Source organism: Phasianus colchicus, chromosome 16, assembly GCF_987193195.1.
Source record: "Phasianus colchicus chromosome 16, bPhaCol1.hap1.1, whole genome shotgun sequence".
In the NCBI taxonomy this organism is placed as follows: domain Eukaryota; kingdom Metazoa; phylum Chordata; class Aves; order Galliformes; family Phasianidae; genus Phasianus; species Phasianus colchicus.
In genome coordinates, this window is record NC_143451.1 from 2,768,388 (window position 1) to 2,790,310 (window position 21,923).

General features: G+C 54.9%; 1 protein-coding gene across 5 annotated transcripts in view; it reads right to left on the reverse strand.

Annotated features, from left to right (window-relative positions):
- Nucleotides 1–21,923, reverse strand: part of LOC116230309 (ankyrin repeat and fibronectin type-III domain-containing protein 1-like) — a 134,454-nt gene that overhangs the window by 99,376 nt on the left and 13,155 nt on the right. The window lies entirely within an intron of this gene.

The following is a 21,923-nucleotide window of genomic DNA, read 5'->3' on the forward strand; positions in this document are numbered from 1 at the left end:
CGAACGCCCGACGCCGGTGCCGGGGCGGCCGGGGGAGCGGTCAGCCGGGGCTGCAGCGGAGAGCGGGGGAAGGAAAAATGCGGAGCGAGGTCCGGCGCGATGCCGTCCCTTCCCTCCGAACGGAGCGATGCTGCCGCGGAGCCTCTCCTCCGGCCGCCGTGCTTAGCCTTGCTTTGCAAATGGCATCGCGTTTGCTTTGCAAAGGCCAAAAGCAGCGTCGTTCTGAGGGGGACAACAGGGCGACGCGGAGGAACGTGGAGAAAGCAAAAGGGTTTGTGCACCAGACCCACGCTCCCAGGAGCGAGGCTGTCAGCCCCAGCACCCCGCAGCCCAGCAAGGGCAGCGGGCTGATGTTGGAAAGTTCAAAGCAGGACAGCTCTATAAACTTCCCCAGCTGTGATGAGCAACCGATTCCTGAGGGGATTGCTACACTGCAGCCCCCACTGCCACATCCCATCGCCCTGCCCAGGAGGGACCAGCTGCAGCCCCATCTCTCCTCCACCTTTCAAGCCCCCTCCCCCGGTGCCCTTAGGCCAAAGGAAGGCCGTTCCCTTCCTCCCGAGGCAGAGGAGCACCCCCAGGCCCTGAGGTCAGCCGTTGGGGACAGCGCTGTCACAGCCACCAGCTTCCAGCCGAGTGCTGCTCCTTTCATTAAGCAGAGACAATCTGCTGAGATGCTGCTGGAATTTCTCTCATTTCACATTAGCAATCTGCTGTGCTGGGGGTGCAGCCATGTACTCAGTGATGCGAAAGGCAGCTTCCCACTGCCATTTAACAGCAGAATGAAAAACTTTAAATGAAATCGTAGTTAAGTTTGCGTGCCGTTTTGTTCTCATTCTGTTTCGTGATTCTTTTTAAAGAAGAGCTGCGGAGAAGACAGTGGGTAAAGCAGAAATGAAGATCCATAGGGGTTGGGACTCTGTGCACCCACACACACACCCCAACACCTGCCAGAACGCTGCACAAGCAACTCACACCTGTGTCTGGAGGGGAAAAAAAGCCATGAGCATGCCACGGTGTCTGGGCCCATCACATTCCTGTGCACATGCCCATCAGGGCAACAGATCAGCACTTCCCATTTCAAAGCCCTCCCTTCCAACAAGGTGAAGGCAGCGCAGACCCAGGAAGCGACTCAAGTCTCAGCTTGCAACCAACAACAGCCCATTTTCCAGGCAGAATTGCTACCAGCTTCCTCCCAGCAGCCTGAAACAGCCCCACACTGGGTGCCCAGGTACAGGGCTTGGAAACCATCCCTGCTGCTGCAGATGGCTCCAGAACCAAGCCCAGGGGTCTCCTCACAGCCCCATCGCTGCGCTGCTGAGCAACCCGCAGCTGGATGCTCTGTTGTTTCCCTGGGCAACTTTTATTCCAACAGCTCTCTTCCACAGCAGCTAGGGAAAAAGGGAAAGGGCATTGGTCAGACGGAGCTGACAGCTTCATCTGCTCCCACAGTGCCAGAGGACGTCAGCGTCATTCCTGCAGGGCTTCGCTTTCAGATCCCCATGCCAAGAACTGAGCTACACAACCCCCATTCTCTCCTGGAGCCACAGTTCCCAGAGCTCAATGACTGCTGATGGATTTGATGGGTGGGCTGTTTGATGGATAAGGAACTGGTTATGAGATCACACCCAGAGAGTGGTGGCCAATGCCTCAACGTCTGGATGGAGATCAGTGACGAGTGGTGTTCCTCAGGGGTCCCTGCTGGTGCTCTTTTACATCTTTAACACCAGTGACACTGGCACTGGGATTGAGTGCACCCTCAGCAGTTTGCAGATGGCAGCAGGCTGTGTGGGGCAGTCAGTACAGCCGAGGGATGGGATGCCATCCAGAGAGACCCAGACAGGCTGAGCAGTGCGCCCAGGGGAACTGCGTGAGGTTCTGCAGAGTGCAAGGTCTGCATCTGGCTGAGGGCAACCCCTGCTATCAGTACAAGCTGGGGGATGTGAGGATGGAGCACAGCGCTACTGGGAAGGACTGGGGGTACTGGTGGATGGCAGCTGGATGTGAGCCAGCAGTGGGCTCTCACAGCCCTAAAATCAATAGGATCAGGGGCTGCATCCAAAGCAGCATGGCCAGCAGGTTAAGGGAAGGGCCAGACTCTTTAGCTGTGTTTGTTGTGACAGGACAAGGGGAAATAGTTTCAAACTAAAGAAGAGAGGGTTTAAAAGGGATGTAAGGAAGAAGTTTGTTACAATAAGGGCAGTGAGGCACCAGCACAGGTGGTGGTGCTGTGACTCTGCAGACCCCTGAGGTCAGGCCAGGTGGGCTCTGAGCTCTGATGGAGCTGTGGTTGTCCCTCTTCATTGCAGGGGGATTGGATCAGATGGCTTTTAAAGATCCCTTTCAACTCAAACAATTCTATGAAACCTCACAGGAACAAGGTAAGCCAACAGTGAAGAATTTTGACAAGCATCCTTTTTTTTTCTTTTCCACTCTGCACTTAATGACACGCAGTGATGGGGCACCACTTCCCTCACCCCATCAGCCCCATGTGCAAAAGCACCATCAGACACTGCAGAACAGTCAGACAAAGGGGCAGAACACAAACCCACGGGATGAACAAAACCAAGCAGCACAAGTGCACGAGAAGCACAAGTATGAATGTTTCTCCTTAGGTTGCTAAGGAGCACACAGGAGACCTCTGGCAACTACTAAATGTCTCCATACTGAACGTACACACACACACTCATATCCCTGTTAAAACATCATATTGCAAAGTCATCCAATAGTTCCAAGGTCCCAAAGTCATTTTGGTCTTTAGGGAGGGGTCAAAATAACTCTGTGAGCATCCTACGTGCAGCTGGACCAGCAGCATCAGCACACCACGATGTGTCATACAGACAATGACAATGAAGACACAAAACCCAGAGAGGAAGCTCCATCCCAAGGGACCAAGCAGTGGCCCACGGCCCCCCCAGCACCCCTCTGTGCCAGGTACTGCCCCCAAACAGGGATGTGTGCAGCAGGACTGGGCTGTGACATGGGGACAGCTGCTCCCAGCCAAGTGCCACAGCCCCAGGCCCGGCACGCATACGGCGCAGACACAGCCCTATGGCAGTGCTGCATTTTAATATAGTTGTAATAAAAAGCAGAGTATAAGAGGCACTATAATTTCAGACTAACTAGGCAATTCGCTTTAATTGTCACTTCTATGGCACTGCACACAAATCTCAGCGCCGATACCTGGCGTCAGTGCATGGAGTCCGCCTGGCGCATCAGAACTCAGCTAGCACCAGCCCTCCAGTTCCAGCACAAATCCAGATGTGCTGCACAAAACATCCTCCTTCCTGGGAACAGCACCGCATCACGTAGAGAGAGGCTTCACAGACACACTTTTCTTGTAATCTGGCCCACTTTCCTGTGCGTGAAGCACAAAAGAGACAGCGTTAGCAACATTAGGGAATCCAGATGCAATGCAGCACCCTGCAGCTGAAGCTGCTCTGCCTGCAGCTGCCGAAGCCCTGCCTTGGTGGCACAGACACCGTGCTGGAGCTTGCAGCGAGAGATAAGGGCAGGACTCAGCAGAAGGAGCAGCGGGGGTTTGCTAAGGAAAAAAGAGAAAATTAGTCAGTCTTTCCCTAGCAAGATAGTTTGCTGAGTTCAAAAGGATGAGAGAAAGCATCAGACAGAGGCAGTGATCATAGAATTCCAACCCAAGTCATAGAATGGCTTGGGTTGGAATGGACCTTGAGGGTCATCAAGCTTCAACACCCCTGCTGCAGGCAGGGCTGCCAACCCCCATATCTAATGCTAGACCAGGCTGCCCAGAGCCCCATCCAACCTGGCCTCGAGTGATGTGATGGGAGGAAACCACAAAAGGAAAAGCAGAGGACAACAAGAGGAGGCCAGAGCTGGCAGGGGCACAGTGGGCACCACAGCTCTGCCCCACGCCTTCATGCAAACCCCCAGACCCTGCCCAACTGGGACAACTGGTGACATATCACCTCCCCACTCTCAGCCAGCTGGGAAGCAGACAGCTCAGCGTGCCCCAAACTGCTGCTCTTTCCCTCCCTCCCACCCCTTCAAAAAAAGCCCTAGCAAAAGCCTAAGCAAAAATCAGAAAACCTATTAGCACGATCAAAGATCTCAGCAAATGGAGGCTATTTCTTGTAATTACCTCCCAGCAAACACCAACCCTCTTTAGAATAACAATCGTTATCGAGCGAGAAAGCTCTGGAGAGCAGCAGGGCTGCAACCCGTGGGGCCAGCTGTGCCCAGGGACAGCCTCTGAGCAGCCTGGTGAGGAGCAGCTCCCCACAGCCCATCCCCTTCCTGCCAGCACCTCTGGGCCATGCCTGGGCACTGACAAGCACTGCTCAGAGCCTCTGCTTTGGGCTGGGCAGCATCGGAGCGCTGAACCCAGCGGGGACTGCAGCCGCATCACCCAGCACTCTCAGCCCCTGGGTGCCTTTTCCCTTTCACCCAGGAATTGTTTCTGTGTCAAAACTGTGAAGACCTCAGCTCCTTTCCCAAACGGTGGATGGACGCAGCCCTCTCACAGTGCAGATGAGGACTGCAAACTCTGAAGCCCAGAGTCAAATTTTAACCTCTCACGTCAGAACTCAGAACGGTGCAATTGTCGGACGGGTGTTGGATTTACTCAGCTTGTTTAATTTAAGCTGGGAGATTTCCCCCCAGGTTCTAGCAATTTAATTAAAATAAACTAAAAACAAGCCTTTCAAACTTCCAAATGCTCGCCGTGCAATTAAAACCTCCAGGACTGCTAAGCAGAGCACAGAACCTAAATAACATCCAAGGGAAAAGAAACACTCTGGCTCTTTCAGTACAAACCCCTTCCAGCACAAGGAAGAATTAAAGTCACCACTGGGCACAGACCAGACAAAGGGATGCCTTGAGGGTGACCAGAGGATGCACAAGGGCACCAAAATGCTGCATGAACACAACGCTATGCCCTGAGGAGCTAGAAGCCAGCAGCCCAAAGAGCAGCAGTACCTGTGGGGCAGCAGCTCACCGACACCGTGGGCAGCAGCTGGCACAGCCAGAGGGTCCCTGAGCAGCAGCACAGCATCCCAGCACCAACAGCTCCCACTCACCGTGCCTGCCTTGCCCTGAGCAGGATGTGGTGGTCCCTCGTCACCTGACGTTTGTGGAGGCAGAAAGTGGGGGTCATGGGGAGCATCGTGGCTGAGATGAGATCCCTGCTGAGCTCTGTGCTTGCTGACCCCATGTGGGGCAGAGCTCAAACCCCAGGGATGGCCATGGACGTCACAGCTGGGCAAGCAGAGCTCAGCATGTGCTTGGTTATGCAATCTGCAGTTGGGGCTGGATATAATATATGGATATACTACAGGTACTGCTCTCCCACACCCACAAGAATCTCTGTGGGCTCCTTCCCTGCTATGGGGCCACCTCACGGTCCAACAGTTACAGGGGGCTCTGGGGCCAACACAAAGCTCTGCAGCCACATCTCCATGAAGAGATATCAAAGCCGATTGCCAGCACAAGAGCAACGCAGCCCTTTGCCACCAATGCTCTCACAGCACCAGCTCCAACTGCTGTGTATGGCAAAGCCTCTGAAATGGCACCAGGGCCATGCATGAGATCAGCAGCAACGCGGGGCGGCTCGGCGTGCTCCCCTAGCAGCTTGCTGGATTAAAGATTTAATGCAATGCGTCCCTCTGGAAGAAATTATATAGGCTATCAAGAAAGATGCTCCGCTCATCTGATGAAATCTCGCAATCATTGCGGCAATATGTGCAAACTAAATAGGCTCTGTAGAGCAAAGGGAAAGCTGCAGTTGTTCTCGTGAGCCCTTTCCAGGGAGAGGAACCAATGGGTAAAGCAGCAGCTCCATTAGCAGGAATGTGTATGTGCAGCCCTGTTTGCAGAGAGCAAGACAGCCCTGCTCCCACAGAAGGGGCAGAGCACCCAGGGGCCCCAACCTCCAACACCTCACAGAGTCCTGGCTGGCAGAAAAGAACGTGGGGGTGCAAGTGCCTGGGAGCTCAGGAAGCCAAGGCATGAGTTAGCACTTCTCCTGACAAGCAGGAATTAATCCCAACACGCTCACCCAGGGCCAATGGGACATCCTGTGCTCAAGCATCTTGTTATATGCTGCGGATACCCCCAGTTTAATAGCTTTCTTCAGGGTGCCTCTTTCTGGCGAGCTCTGTGTTGCTCCGTGCACTGCAGCAGCACACTGCCTGCATTAAATCCTGCTCCCACATCCCTGGAGAGCATTCACTGCAGCTGAACCCAGTCTGTAAAACATCCGACTTGACCTAAGCTTTACTGCCAGCTCTTATGCTTGTATCTGCAGAGTTCATGGCGTAGCAAAACCATCCATGCCTGGCTCACCCAGAGCTATTTTCCCCAAAAACTCAAGCTGAGACCCCCACACCTCTGGAGCCATAGTGCTTGGCACCCTGGAAAGTTACTGAAGATCTCAGCCCTGCTCCACAGGCACTCCTCTGACCTGCTACAGCAAGAAAATGCAGAAGGGTTGGAGATACCCAAAGGCACACTGGTCCCTGTGCAGGGGACAGGGCAGCCCACAGGCAGCAGTGAAGCAGGATGTCGGGGTTGGGGGGGGACAGCAGTTGCTCACCTCCACCTCTGCTCCCCCCTGCTGGGAGCAGAGCCCTTCTCAGCACCACAGCTGGCTCTGCTGACCGCAGCCAGCACCAACAGCCACGTGCTGCAGCTCTGCCCACGGCACCGAGCAGCTCAACACATCAGCTCCTGCACTGGCAGCTCCCTTCAGTCCAGGAGCAAATGCACAGACAGATCCCACAGCTCAGCTGGCGAGCAGCTCTTTGCAGGTTATTAATGAAATCATTTACTGCTTATTGCTAGGATCCTGCCAAAACACAAGGAAAAAAAAAAAAACAACCCACAAAAAAAAGCACAACGCCAGCAAAACCCCCTGTTGCACCACAGGCCAGCTATTTGCAATGCCTTCTGAAAACACGGTGTGCAGTGACCCTGTGCACAGCCCGGACTGCTCCCAGCACAGCAGTGACACGTGCACAGAGATGACAGTGACCAACAGGCCTCTGTGCAAGGGAGCACGCAGCAGCAGAGCCGCCCTGCACAAGCACAGGGCTACGGTGCACACAGCCCCTGCGCTCACAGCAAAACCCCAGTGATGAATGGGGACGCAGCTCCAACCCCAAAGCACAGAGTGCACGGCCCTACACAGCACAGCTGCTGCTGACAGGGGTCCTTCCTCCCAAAACAGCCGAGGGAAGCAAAGCAGTGTAGAAAGGGATAACAGCCAACCTGCTAAATAGCAGATCTGATTTCAGTAGTGCATCAAGGACCTGTGGAGATCAAGGAAATATATTCCTTTATACGCTCTCTAGGGCACGCAGCTATTTGCAACCTGAAAAATAGCTGCTGTCGCTGTGTATAGGAGGAATTTTCCCAAGCACAGCAGTGCAGCTTTAAGGGAACAAACAGGGGCTCCAGGAGGGCAGATCGCTTGCTGTGCGCTCTGGCTGGTGCTGCAGGGGATGGCAGTGTCCCTCCGGCCAGGTGCCCCACGCCATGGGATCGGGAGCTCTGCATGCACCCAGCGCAGCCATCGTCCCCCCTTCCCACAGTCACTGAATAATTAATCCCCCAGAAATTCATCAGGCCCTCAGCTAAGCCAGCTCAGCAAACCCAGTGAGGAATTTCTAGGTCAGAACAACATGGAGGGGGGCAAGAAAAAAAAAAAAAGACCGTTCTGCAGGGCCTTTTTTTCCCCTCTCTGTCATAAACCCTAGGGATGGATCGTGCAGGAAAAGCCCCAGGACACCACAGTTGCATTTCCCAGCACCGGAAAGCAAGATCATTGTGAGACCCATCACCTCCCCAGCACAGCAAGGGGTGGCTGTGCAGGGAGCGCAGCGATGCGGGGCTCTGGGTGACAGCTGGCCCCTTTGCAAAAAGGGCTGCCTTCCCAGAGGATTCTTGTACAAGCAACTGATTATTTGCTGAAGACAGCTCGTCCCTGAAACAGACAGCTTGGTTTTGGGATACCCAAAGGACCTGGGGCTATGAAAGCTGCTGCTAGCAGGCAGCACACCGAGCTGCAGCAGCGTGGCTGAGGGGCACCACTGAGCAGAGCACAGCCAGCTGCACGCTGTACCACAGAGCCACACTGTCAGCTCTGTGCCCCTCGCCCTGCTGGGTGTTCACTCTGCCCTATGGGGACTCACGGGAGAGGGGCACAGCTCCAGGGAGGGCTGAGTGCCCAGCGGGATGCACACAAGGAAACCTGACAGGGCCAGAATCCTGCTGAGAGCGTGGGAAGGGGGGACTCCGCAAAACCCCTTCTACCCTTGTTCACACAAGCTAAAACCACAGCCCCCATCCCTACAGCCCCTGGGCAAAAGGTCCAAACTCGAGGAGCTGCCACAAGCAGATCCATAGATGGGAGGGAGGTAGAGACCAGGGGAGGAGAAGCAGCCCATGCTGCAGCCACCTCCTCTTCCCCTGCTCTGTGTGTCCTGTTGGCACACCAGGAGCACACCCTGTGCAGGCAGCCCTCAGGTGAGCTCTCTCTAGCACACCACCACCTTACTTCTTCCTCCAGTCCAGCTTGCCGTGCACCCCATAAATCCCTACTTGCACGCATGGTCACCACACTCACCATCAGCTCCAGCACGTCATCCCTTTGCTGCTGCTTACAGATCACCTTCCAACCTCATGTTGAGACAACCATGGGCAAGCAGCCCAGAGAAGTGCTTGGGGAGGGATGGGGGGTAAGGGAAGAGTGGAACAAGAGTTGGTCCCTGCATTTAGCAGGCTGCATCCCACTCCCCCCCCATCAGCACCGCAGGGCAGGAGCAGCACAGCCCAGCCACAGAGGGATGCTGGAGCCCCTCGCACCCACCCGCACTCTGCCCAGAGCCCCACCGAGGCGGGGGTGGCTGCAAACAATCCCAGCATTGAGATCCCACCCGCCCCATCTGCAGCTCCACGGGCCAGCAGCACACAAAGCCAAATCGACCCATGGTGAGCCTTGCCAAGGCGGGGACAAATCAGCCTTTGTGTGTGCTGAGGCAAAGTTAGCTTTGGGGGACAGGCTGGATTGCTCAGGCACTGGAAGCTGTGCTCAGGGCTGCTTCCCACGTGGAGGGCAGCAGCTCACGTGCGGATGACAGCAGAAGTCACCAGCACTCCTCTCCTCACTCTGCCCATGCGTGGGAAGAGCCAGGGGTCCCACCAGCTCTAGCGTGGACATGAGGTCCTTCAGCACAGAGGCACAGGGTTAGGCACATCTCACCCTATGCCATTCATCACCCAAGCTGGGAGCAGCAGCTCCTTGGGAACACAAGCCCTGCAGAGCCCCGCGCTGCGCTCTCAGACCCAACCCGCCCCATCCCTTCTAGCACTTGGACTTCACATCCACTTCAGCAATGGCTTCCAGATGCAAAACCACAACCTCCCCTAAGGACAACGAGCTTTCTCCCATTTCCCCTCTCCCTCCTGCTGCTGGAGCCGCCAGGACAAGCACAGCCCACCTGTGTGCCCTCACCCACTGCACTGCTCCCAGGGGATCCCAGCACAGACCTTTACCAGGGGAAACATTCAGCCGTGCCCACCAAGGTCTCTGGACTGCCCAGCCCCAAGCTTGCTCCCCACATACAGGTGCACTACAGTGAGGACACAACCCCCCCCCAAGGCTTGCTGGGTGCCTCCAACATCCAGCTGAGAAACAACTGGTGCGTGCTGCCCTCCTTCTGGGTGACTACCAGTCGCTGGATTGATAATGGATTATATTCATTAATTGATTATATCAGTTCCTTATTTAACAAGAACAAGACGCGTGAGCAACAGCTACGTGCCTGTACTTCCATACATCTTCCCTCCCTGCCACTCGCAGACAGATATATTAGGGCTTCCTGCTGACCTCAATAAATATGCATGGCTTGGCAAGAACACCCCACACGTTTACTTACTGCATGCTGACATTCATTTATTATTACAGGGACGTATTCTCATTAGCCTGAAACCCGGAACGGCGAGAGATGAGATGCCACACGCAGCAGGCAGGAGCAGCAGCCACCTACAGCAAAGCAAACAGGCAGGGCAGGGAAATGCACAACGCCAGAGCAAGGGGAGCTCAGCATAAAGCCTTTCTCCATGACAGATCATAAAGGGGGAAAAAATCCCACTAAAAATAGGCCTTTCAGGGCTTCTACTGCATATGACAACACTGCCCTATTTGCATGTCTTTCTGCTCAAAGCTCCTTTGCTTTCAGCCTCCAGCCCTCAGTGTGTGCATCACTGAGCTGCCTGGCGTGGATTCACCCCACAACAAAGCCACACCTGCCGACAAAGCAATCTGCTTCCACTGAGCCAGGACTGCACCGCTGCATTCGTATGAATGCACACAGCCAAGGGAACCGCTCTCCTTTGCTCCCATGTTTGCTGCGGTGCTGAAGGAGCAGAAAGCATCTGGTCAGAAATTGCCTTTCTGAAAGTCATGCAGAAAAATCCACGACGACTGTCAGGTGGAAGCTTTCCTGGTTGTGAATTGGAGACTGCAGCCAAGGAAGTGGTTAGAGAGCTAATCAGTGTGTCTGGCATGCAGGAAGGTGCCAGGGAAATGTTATTTATGATGCAGCCAATGCCCTTAAGCACTGGGAAAGGCTTCCAGCTCATTACCCTACGCAGGCATCCCTCAGACAAATTAGGGATTGGAAAGTCGTATCAGCAGAGCAGTCCTTTCATTTACCTTAAAACGACCTACAGAAGGAAGAAGACATGGTGCACACCCTTACCAGCCATCCTCACCACAGCACTATTATTAACATCCAGAACGGGAACAGGGTTTGGGGACCTCATGGCACAGCTGCTCCCTGCAGCCCAGGGAACGCTTTGATTGGAGCAGGTATACAAGCCCAGCAGCCAAAAGAGGAGTCTGGGGCAAGTCTGGTCCCACAGCCTCAAAGTTCTGCTTCCCAGCAGGGATCCACCCCCTATCCCAGGGCATTAGGACCAACACACACCCCCCAGCAGCCCATGCAGGACCCCTATGGAAATGGTCACGCTTGCCTTCTCCAGAGCTGGGCTCATACACCTTTGGGCCGTCCATCAGCTTGTTGCCTTTATGGCTCAATCTCGTGTGCCACTCACAGCGAGGGGTGCTGATTTGTGCCTTGATGACTTCACTTCTTTCATGGAGTGGTCACAGCCAACAGCAGCACAGAAATGAACCACTTCGGGAGAAGAAAAGGAAGGAAAATTCCCTTTTGCCACGAAGAAATACAGTCCTCTTTGAGAACTCCTGGGGACTCGGGTTGTTTGTTCTCGTTTTCAATCCGCAGTCACCGAAAGAGGTTTGTGCCCGTCGCTCACCAATCAAGCGCCTTCGTTGGAAACGCACGCTGCCTGCTCCAGCAATCAGAGCTGCTCTCATCCCTTCCAGCACGAGGCCTGGGGCTGCAGCAGAGCCTCGCAGCACACCACGGCCCCTGGGGCAGAGCAGCAATGGACAAGCTGCTCTGCACCGCACGGTGATGGGGGCACGTGGAGGAAGGACAGCAGCCCTACGCTCGCCGGCACAACATCAGCCACGATCTCCTTCTGTGATCCGACAGAGCCACAGATCAGCAGCTCTCCCCTCTCCAGGACAAAGGGCCGCCACCAAAGCAGCCCAGCACAGCTGTGCTCCCCCAGCAGTGTCAGCCACAACTCCTCCACCCACGGGCAGGGAAGCAACGAGCATCAAGAAGGGCTTTGTCTGAGAGCATCCCGGCCGGTGCACGTGCAGCGCAGGCTTCCTGACCAGGGCTGCAGAGGAGGGGGTTGGGGGGGGGGGGGGAGGAAGGACTGAACTTCAGGCACCGTTTCCTCCCGCAGCTCCGCTCGCTCTTTGGCTTCTAAAAATAAAAGTAAACACTGAAGAAGAGCCCTTTTGGTTTTCTATTTCTGCTGTGTCAGTTTGCTGGTAGGAAGGGGTCCTTGGAGCGGTTCTTCCTCAAGGGCTGAGAGCGCAGAGCATCCCCTGCAACAGCAGCAGTTGTGGGGTGCTGCAATAGGGCCTCCCACCTGCACCGTGCTGACCTCCCCTCCTTGCCCACAGCGTGGGAGAGCTCAGCCTGAGCCTCTGTGCTCCCCTTAACGATGGGAGCATAAGGAAAGCCAGCAAAGCAGCTTTTCTTTCTTTTCCCTCTTCCCCACATACATCACACAGCCCACAGCAGGCTGTGCTGGCTGACAGTGCCAGGCTGAGCCTGACAGCCCCACGCAGCCAACATCACTGCTGACCCACGAGCACAAACTTCCTCAGCAGGCAGCTGCTGTGATCAGAGCACCTCACTGCTCCACCACTTGTTTGTTCAGGCTCTTCCTTCACCACTGAGCTGCCGTGCAGAACTGCAGGGCAACGAGACACAAACACAATTATTTCCTTTTTGTTGACCTGCATACAGAGTAATCCCAGCATCAATTATAGCCCAGAGCTTCAGCTGTCCTCCCAGATTTCATAAAGTTGCTTGTCTAAGCAAAAGCCCGCAGCAATGAGCCTGGCTACCCACAGCAAAGCGCTGCCCCCACACCCTCATTAACGCCACTTAAATCCACCAGCACCAAGAACCAGCCCATAAGAACTAAAATACAGAGGACACATATTCTGCCCATCTCACCGCTCTGGCTGCTTGCACCATGAGACATGGCTTTGGCCTGGGAAGAGATCCCAGCCTTGGGAAGGAGATCCCAGCCTTGGGAAGGAGATCCCAGCCTTGGGAAGGAGATCCCAGCCTTGGGAAGGACAGGTGTGAGGAGCAGGGGATGAGAACAACCATCCTAACCAAAGGCAGCTTGCAGGGACAGCAGGGCACTAATTTGGGATAGATGATGGGGTGAACCCCCAGCTCCCTCCTGGCAGCAGGCAATAAACCCACACAGCAGCCTGCAAATGCACAGAGCAAAACCCAACACACAAAAAACCCCACCATTAACTCCTAAACAGTCCCCTCCTAGCTACTAAGCATGAGAAACACACGTGTTTGTTCTGTAGTTCCCCCCCAGCCCTCAGGAGCAAGGATAGTGGCCCAGGAGTACTGGGAGCTCCATGCATGCACCAACCCCCTGGCTGGGGGCACAGAGGCAGACCTGCAGTTCAACTACAGGACATGATCAGAACAAAAATCTTAGAGCCTAGGATGCAATGCCAGGTGTGGAGCCCAACAGCAGCTGTGGCACAAGGTATGGACACAGGGATGCAGCCGTGCCCATACTGCTGAGTGCTGCCGGGTGAGATGATGCCAGCTGCCTGCCTGGTTCCCCCAAGCAGCACCCCAGCAGCAGCATGAAAGAACAGCACCATCCGTACAGGACGGCCCATTTATCAAGGCTGTAAAATTTACGATGCCTTTATCTCCCAGTCCTACTGGGATAAGCTGCAATTCATTCTTAGGCTGTGCAGCTACCATTTACTGGTGCGTACCCACAGCACATTGGCTCCTTGGCCCACCTGGCAGCCCAGAGCAGCCGAGCAAAGCATCGTTCTCCTGTCCAGGCAGAGCCACAGGAAAGCTTTGGCTCCCCTCCAGTCTTCACCTTAGTTTACACCAGTGTGCTTCCTAACACTGGCATCACATGCAGAACCAAACACAGATGCTTGCCAAAGCCATCAGCGCTGTGGCTCTGGGCAGAGATGGGCACACCAGGGCAGGTCGCACCCTGCAGCCTTCTCCCTGACTCCAGGACCTGACTCCAGGCTCCAGGATGCAAGCGTTGGAGCAGGACAGCTGCACAGCTGCACAGCCACCCCACGCAGCCAGGCCACAACATGGGCAGTGAGTGCTGGGCAATGGGAAGGAGAGGAGGGGAAAAACCAGCCCCCATCTTTCCTGCTCACAGCCTCACTCCATATTTGCACATCACATTACATGCAGGTGCTGCGATGGTACCCAGAAGGGGCAATTATTAGGATGCCTGTCCCAGTAAATTGTTGCCTAGCCAACTATTTATGTTTTTATATAGGAACAGCCTCATTTGGCTCCAGGGAAGAAGTGAGGGGTGCACACACTGCCATACCCACAGAGCCCACACATCCCCACGCACTGCTCACTTGTGCTGAGGGCAGAGCCTTGCTGTAGGGACAGAGGATGACAGGCCAACCCAGCCCAGCAGGAACGTGCCACCCCCAGTGTCCCATATGGCAAAGTCCAGCTCCACCACACACGGCACAGAACGTGCCAGACAGCTGAGGATGCTGCAGGATTGTGCACCTCCAGCGGAGAGCACTTGGAAAGTCATCAGTCAGAAGGGGTTGAAATTATTTTATGCATCATTAAAAGGGAGGAAAAGAAACAACACGAGGGAAAGCAGCCAAGATAAGATCAAGTGCACATCCTCAGAGCCTCAAGCCAGTCTCAAAATTAGGTCCCTAGGTAAGAATACCAAATGAATTGCTACCTTGCTAAAAAGCTTCCTCTACAAGAGCATTCATGTTCAGGACTCACTGTGTCCAAGCTCTTCAGAGCAATTAATGCGGCACCATAAAAATAAAGAAGCAAGCCCAGTGCAAACCTCTCCCACACAGCACTGCAGTTCTGCATGGCTGCTCTCAGGCCAGGATGAGCTGTGCCTGCAGGACAGACAGCCACCAGTGCTCCAGAGTGCTGCAATCCTTGCAGCGCTGCCTGCAGCCCTGCTGATCCCACAAGGAGAAGCCCCAGGTGGGGTGTGAGCATCACCCTTAACTAGGAGGCTGCCGAGCACAGCTGCAGCCCCTCTGCCATAGGGCACGTGGAGGATGGTGGCTGCCTTCAGTCAGTCACTGCCCGCTGATTCATTGAGTTGGGCTGTAGGCAAGGAGATGCCATGGTGACACCAGCTGAGCGTGACTGCCCCAACAGGAGCCTCCAGCACAGCAAGAGCTGTTGGTCACAGCCACCACCCCACCTTGCTGAGCTCTTGCCCGCTCCCAGCAGAGCCAAGCAGAGCTGTGCCACCACCACCCGCCCAGCATGCCGAGGACCAAAGCGGAGAGCAGCAGGAGGTGACAATGTCACCCAAAAAGGAGCAAACCCAGAGAACGGGCAGCACCAGTGTCCCCAGCCACACACCAAGCCCCATCTGCAGGGCATGCAGTTGTACCTGTGCCGAGCTGCCCCGGCACAAACCCAGCCCTCTGTGAGTGCTGCACGTCCTGGGGAGCAAAGGGAGAGGACCCTTCCCATCCCCACCCACACACACCCCATGCAAACAGAGAGCTCTGCACAGGAAGCGTGGAAGGAGCGCAGGAGCACTTTGCTTTGGGAGCAACAGACAGAGGGTCACAGCCCTGCTATCAGAGCCAAGGAGATGACGGGGAAGCAGGGAAGGAGCCAGAGGGAAGCTGTATAAATAGCAGCATTGTCCTTGGTGTCGCAGGACATCAGATGTCAGCTACGATCCCTCACTCCAGAGTGGAAGCCTCTAATTGATTCCCATCCGACAGTTTCTTACCCAGTAATTACCATCCGCCCAAACAAGCCGAGTAAATACATTTTTTTCTGCTATTACAGCCAGCAACAAATCATTGACTTGCAACAAAAACAGCATAAACAGCAGCAATTCTCCAGGGTGGATCTCCCTCACAGATGCTTGGCCAACCCTGCCCCCAGCAGCTCCTGCCCAGCTCTCCTCAACCAGGGGAAGAGATGCTGTGTGTCCCACAGCACAGGAGTGCCTCCGTTCACCTTGAGAGAAGCTGGGGCTGGACATGCAGCTACTGGGATCAGGGATGGGAAGGGAAAACACTTCTCCATATGCATCACCACAGTGCCCCTCTGCTGCAGCCCACTCTGTTCCTGCCCCACTGTCACATAGAAAAAAACAGGAACAAGTCCATGTTCTTGGATTTCTTCCCACTGCAAGAAACACGATCTGGTCACTTGAGCCTAGCGTGTTGCATTCCTCACTTTTCACACTGCTGTTTGCAGACGTACTGCCCTTCTGCACAATACAGCACGAACAGCAATGGAACCTCAAGCCATGCAAAAGTGACGGGGACAACAGAGCAGGTGTTATCCCAGGGAGAAACCATCCAAAGGAGCAGGGATGACTTCTCTTTCTCACAGGTCACTTCACTTTCAGGTTGAAGGCAGCAAGAACGTCTCGGTGAGCTCCTCTGTGAGGCCACCCGGTTGGTGACACCAGTTTATTTAAGCAGCACAGAGCACAGCCCAGCCTCCAGCTGAGGGTTCCTATAGGAGGCAAAACCCAGTCTGAGTAGAGGAAGCTTGAACCTGAGTCACAAAAGACCTCCAAGGATCAGAGCACAACCCCCAAACGTGGGCAACCAAAGCCAAACCCTATTCCTGGAACACAGACACTGTCTGCTTGGGCAGATCTGGAGGACAAATGTGTGAATTCCAGCTGCCTGGGTGCTCTGTCATCCGTTCCCATGGACTCACCCAGCACCAGCACCACTGCGTGGGTCCCCTCTGCTCTGGCTGACAGCACGTGCGTGGTTTAAATTGCTGTCACCCACCCCAACGTGCAACCAGTGCAGGAAAACCAACCACACTTCTGCCACGGGAGCAGCGCTGCACCAGAGAGCTTTGCTTAAACACTGTGATCCCAGTGTAAGCTACAGCTTTGCTTCCTGACATTTACAAAACCCCAAAGCACTCAGCTTGGAAGGAGCCCAAAGCGAAAAAGAAAAAAAGGAGACGCGCATTTTTCAGAGATGATTGCTGAGAGCTCCTGAGACCTTGCACTTTTGCAGAGGCCCTCCATATGAAGCACGCAGTGCTTTTTAAACAGGCGGCTGAGACAGAGGTTAGACCTGAACTGCGGCCGCGCATCAATAGCAGCACAATGGTCAGCACCTGCAGGTGCAGATACACACCATAAGGACCAAAGGTCTGAGCTTACCATAAGCCTGTTGACAGACATTTGAAAAGCAGAGACCAGACAGGATAAGCAGACCCTGGGAGATGCGTGAAGCCAACCTGCTTCTTTCCCAAACCCACTTGCAGACTCTGACATTGCTTCTCCCGAAGCATCCTTCCTCTATTTGGATTATGAGATGTGTTAATGGGCAGAACAGCACCTAGAGGTTCACCGCTGCTCCCTGCGCGTTTGGAAACGTGGCCATTGTTTCAGGAGAAACAGAAAATGCCCCAATAAAGGGGGGAATTTACGATCCCTTAAAGCTGTAATCTTCTCTGCACCATGTGTGAAAGACACACTTGTTGTGTTCGTGGTGCGGGCAGAGCTAAGATTTACGGTGTCCTTCAGCTGCACATTTCCCTGCTCTGAAGCATCCAGCAGGAGATGATCCCACTGAGCCCTGGCCACATGCTTCAGCACACAGAGTGTGCACCGAGCACAGGCATCCCAACCCCATTAATGCACCACTGCCACCAAGCACCCTGCCAAGGGGTGCTGCTGGAGCACGAACATCCCTCCACCAGCTCCTAAAGCACCTGGCCAAGCTGCTGGCAGCTTTACGATGCTCCGTGCATGAGGCTGTACCATCAGCACATAGATGAGGGGCTCAGCACCCACCTGCATGGGACAGCAGTGTCACCAGGCTGTGAGCTGCAGTGGCAGAGCCCCATAGAAATCAGCTCACCCTCTGTGCAGGGCGCTTTGCTTCTGTACCTGAAAAGCAGAGCAAAAAAAAAAAAAAGAAAGAAAAAAGGACATGACACGAAAAGGAAAATCTCAAGTTTCTCAGCTCTCTTCTCTCTGGGAACTACAAATATTTGCAGTGTTTTATCCAATATTCCTCCATATTTGCCCAACGTCTAAAGATGGATGAAGGGGTCAAGTGCACCTTGGATATAAAGATTTCATAAGGTTTTTGCCTTTCCTGTGCACTGATGACCTCCATCCCCACAGCACAGTGGCACAGCCCACGTTACACCGGCACAGCAGCACTGCACAGCCAGGCTTTACCTGCAGGCAGGGGGCAATCCATCAGCAACACCCAAAGCAGCCCTTCCAAAGCACTCTCTCTCTGCTCCATTTCCTCAAGAAGCTCCCGACTGATGCCGGCAGTTGGACAGCCGGGCTCTGGCTCTCTTCCCACAGCCTGTTTTCAATCATGTGTTAAAAGGGCAAGCAGCACAGAAACAAATCTGCACTAAAGGTCGGGGAGCTTCCCCACCCCACGCAGCGGAAGGAAGGCCCTGCTGGCTGCTGGGCAGAGCTCGGCACAGGGCAGCCATCCTGTGGCTCCTTGCTGTGCCCACCCAGGGCTGCCACCTGCTTCATGCAGCCAAAGAGTCAGCAGAGCACGGCTTGGGTGGGAAAGGACCCCACAGCCCAGCTGGTTCCATGCTGTGGGCTGGCTGTCCCCCCAGCTCAGACTGCACAGGGTCCATCCGTGGCCATGAGCATCCTCCCACTGCTCTGGGCAGCAGTGCCACAGCTTCATCTCCTGCATGAGGCAGGCAGGGCCAGTGCCAGCTAGGAAACACGTGCCACCCCCCTCAGCACTGCCCTACAGCCACACGTGCTGTGTCCCACCTCCTACTGCTCCCTGGGGACACAGAGCCCCTCAGACTGCACAACAGCATCACAGCCAGCCCCAGGAGACAACATTCCAACCCACCTCGGGTGCACGGCCACAGCAGCTCCTCCAGCACCTCCCCTCCTGCTGCACGATGCCCCCGTGCTCTCCCCACCACATGGGCAGCCCCAGCTCAGTAGCACCAACTAACCAAGTTCTGCAGGAGCTTGACAGAGGAGCTGCCTCTGTCCCTGCTGCTTCCTCCACCAAATCCTGTCTGAGAGCTACGAGCTCACTCTCTGTGCTTGGAATTAGTTCTTCCCGCACTGCTCTGGGCAACCCAACTGAGAGAGAAACACAGAAAAGACCTCAAGCCAAAGCAAACAGCCCCAGCAAACACAACAGCACAGGGCTCGTGTTCAATCAGGAGTCACAGAGCGCATCGGGACACGCTGGGCTGCAGGAGGAACGGTTTCCTGCCCACGCTGGAGATGCCACAGCATCTCCAGGAGCAGCAAACCCAAGCAGCAGGGCCCAGGCTGGGATGGGAAGTGCCTGTGCTGGCTCCATCAGCCAAGCCCCAGGCAGCTCCCACGCTGCAGTAAGGAGCAGTGGGAGCAGCGCAGCTCAGGCATGGGGTGCAGGAGCAGCAGGGGCACCAGCACAGACCTGGGACTGCAGAGCAGAGGGGTGCCCAGCATCACAACACCCACAGCACAGAGATGAGCTGCAGTGCGGGCAGCACTCAGTGTGCTTTCATCACGTCGTGTATTTCTGCCCAACTCATTTTGCTACAAAGGGAGAAGGATCGGAAAGGTACGCTTTGAGCTGCAGGAAGAGGAGCTGTTGAAAAAGAATAGATCAAAGGTCTGTCATTTGAAATTAATTAACTCAAACCTAAACTATTAACGTAAATTAAAAATTCAAGCCGCATGTGCAGCTTCGTTCATTTCCAAGTCATTTTCAAGAACCTGCAGCGCTGCAAGATAAGTTAATCACACATTCCATTAATTTGCGGCATGCACAAAGGTTAACCTCCACTTAATTAGAACTAATTTTAATTCTGCAGGAACAGGGCAGGCACACCTTGTAAGAAGTCCCCTCAATGTTACACCTTAGTGAGGGGAGCTCCTGCTCCCTGCTGCTCTCACCTGGCACACTGGCCTCACCAGAACCCAGGACACAACTGGCAGCCTGGGAAGGCTCCTGGCAGCTGTGCCTCAGGCCAGGCTGAGCCCCCCCCCACCTCCTCCCACCTGCAGCTCTGCACCCCCCAGCCTGGCATCACCCATGCTTTTGTTTGAGCCATGCATAGAAACACACTGCGGGGGGAGGCCTCCAGCCTGATTAACCCAAATTGATGCAAAGCAGAATTCAAAGGGAATTAAAGACATCCACGCTGGAATCTTTCAAAAATGTGCCTAACCCAGTTTAAAATCCCAAATCCCCAACTTGGCTGGGGTCCCCTGCGAGAGGAAGGCTTTGCTGCAGCTTGGGGTGTGCTGCACACCCACTGCCACCCTCTTGCAGCCCCTGGATCCCAAAGCCAGGAACACATCAGTGGGAACACCTACCCCTGCCCCCTGTGCCCAATAGCCAGCTCAGCCTGCTCTGCAGGGATGCAGGGTGCATCCCTGGTGCTCACAGCCAGGGATGGGGATGTGGCCGTCCTTGGGGACAGAGAGAGCCCTCTGCAGGGACCGCAGCACTGAGCACTGACCACCCTGCATGCTGCAGCCTGGGGACAGCGACAGCGACCTACACACAAAGGACAGAACTGAGTGTTTACCTTCTCACTGCCTTCACTCTGACCCTCTAGCTCCATCCCGCCAGCACCAAGCCAAACAAATCAGTGACTTCATCGCTGCTTCCTTCACCTAACTCGCCCTGGGAGACCCCGCTGCTGCTTTCCAGCACTCAGCATCCTCTGCACACAGCTGCACAGCCCCCGCTTCCTTCCTCTCTGCAGGCCCAGAGCTCTCGCCCAACGCCATTTGACCTCAGCCTCTCCTCCTCCTCTCCCTCGTGTGCTGCCCCGTGGTTGGACCCGGGGACGAGCAAAGGCAGCAAGCAGCAGCCTGCACCCCCCAGACCAGTAAGGCACGTGGGGATGGTGCAGTTTGGGAGGAAATACTGCTGTAGGAGGATAAATAACCGGCGTGCCAGGAGGAGCTGCTGACATAAGGCGATGTCACACACAGCCACCTTTCGCTTCGCTCCAACCAGAGCAGCAGGCACCCACCAAAGAGCAGCAGCATCCTTCCAAACACAGTGGGATAAAATGCACGCCATCGCTTCAAAGCGACAGTAGCACAGAAGCAAGGTTGGCATTTCCTGAAATAAAAAAAAAAAAAAAAAAAAAAAGCTTTCATTTCATCCTGCCTCCCTAAACACCTCCTTCCCTGGGCCCTAAACAAAGCTGCACACAGCGCCTGGTTGCACCACACCTGGAGACGCTGCACCCCTCCCTGGCGCACGCTGCCCAGAGCAGGAGCTGCCTTCTTGCTGCCTGCATGCACACATGAAGCAGCTCTGAAGGCTTAACATGAAACCAGGAGCTCCAGGACAAGCAGTCTCATTGCCAGCCCCTCCAGCATTAGGACCCCATGTGTGCTTGACAAGTTGCTGTGCCTGAGGACAGCAGGGCTCATGGCACGGAGCAGGCAGCGCTCAGCAGGGCCATGCATGCACTTGTGCTGCTCTCAGAGCAGAAGGGAATTGTTTAAACCACACAGCCCGCAGCACCACGCGTAGTGTTTGCTGCTCTCTTTTTTTTATTATTATTATTAAACTTGGAGATTTTACGAGCTTTTGCTGCTCCGTTTTCCTCCTTAATTGGCGCCACTGTTTTTAACCCTGCTGCAGGAGCTGCATTGCCATGGTTACCCACACAAGCCTCAGTGAGCGGGAGGTATTTTTAGAATTGCCAAAATGCACATCTCCAACAAGCGGGGTTGTGCTGCACACTGCTCTCCTCGTTCCACCACACCAGCATTAAAATGAGGGAAATTCAAAAGTCACTTCAGGACGGGCCCCCAGCACAGCTCCCATGCACCCACTGGGAGCACCGTGGGACAGCTCAGCCTTGGGGCAACCACGCACAGGAAGGAGCAGCTGAGACCTCCCAGCCCCCCAGAAACACCACCTTACTACGTGAGCAAGAGCCATCCTGCAGTCATGGGGCACCTCGCCGACAGCACCCACACGTGGGTTCAACTCTGCTTAGGGTTTGCATCACAGATGTAACGTCACTAAGGCCTGCGTGGTGCAGTGATGCATTGGTTCCTGAGCCAAGCCAAAGTTCCTGTGCCAAGCCAATCACTGCCCTGCTAGCTCCTGCTCAGCTTGCAATGCCCCTCCACCATCACCCTCCATCTCTCACGGAAGCAATTGCAAGCTCCACAACCGAGACCAGATATGACCTCCCCCCCACAGCCCCCAAAGCAAAGGGAAAATACACCTAAGTGCAGCTGGCTCTGGGTGCATCACACAGCTGGAAGGATGCCCTCCC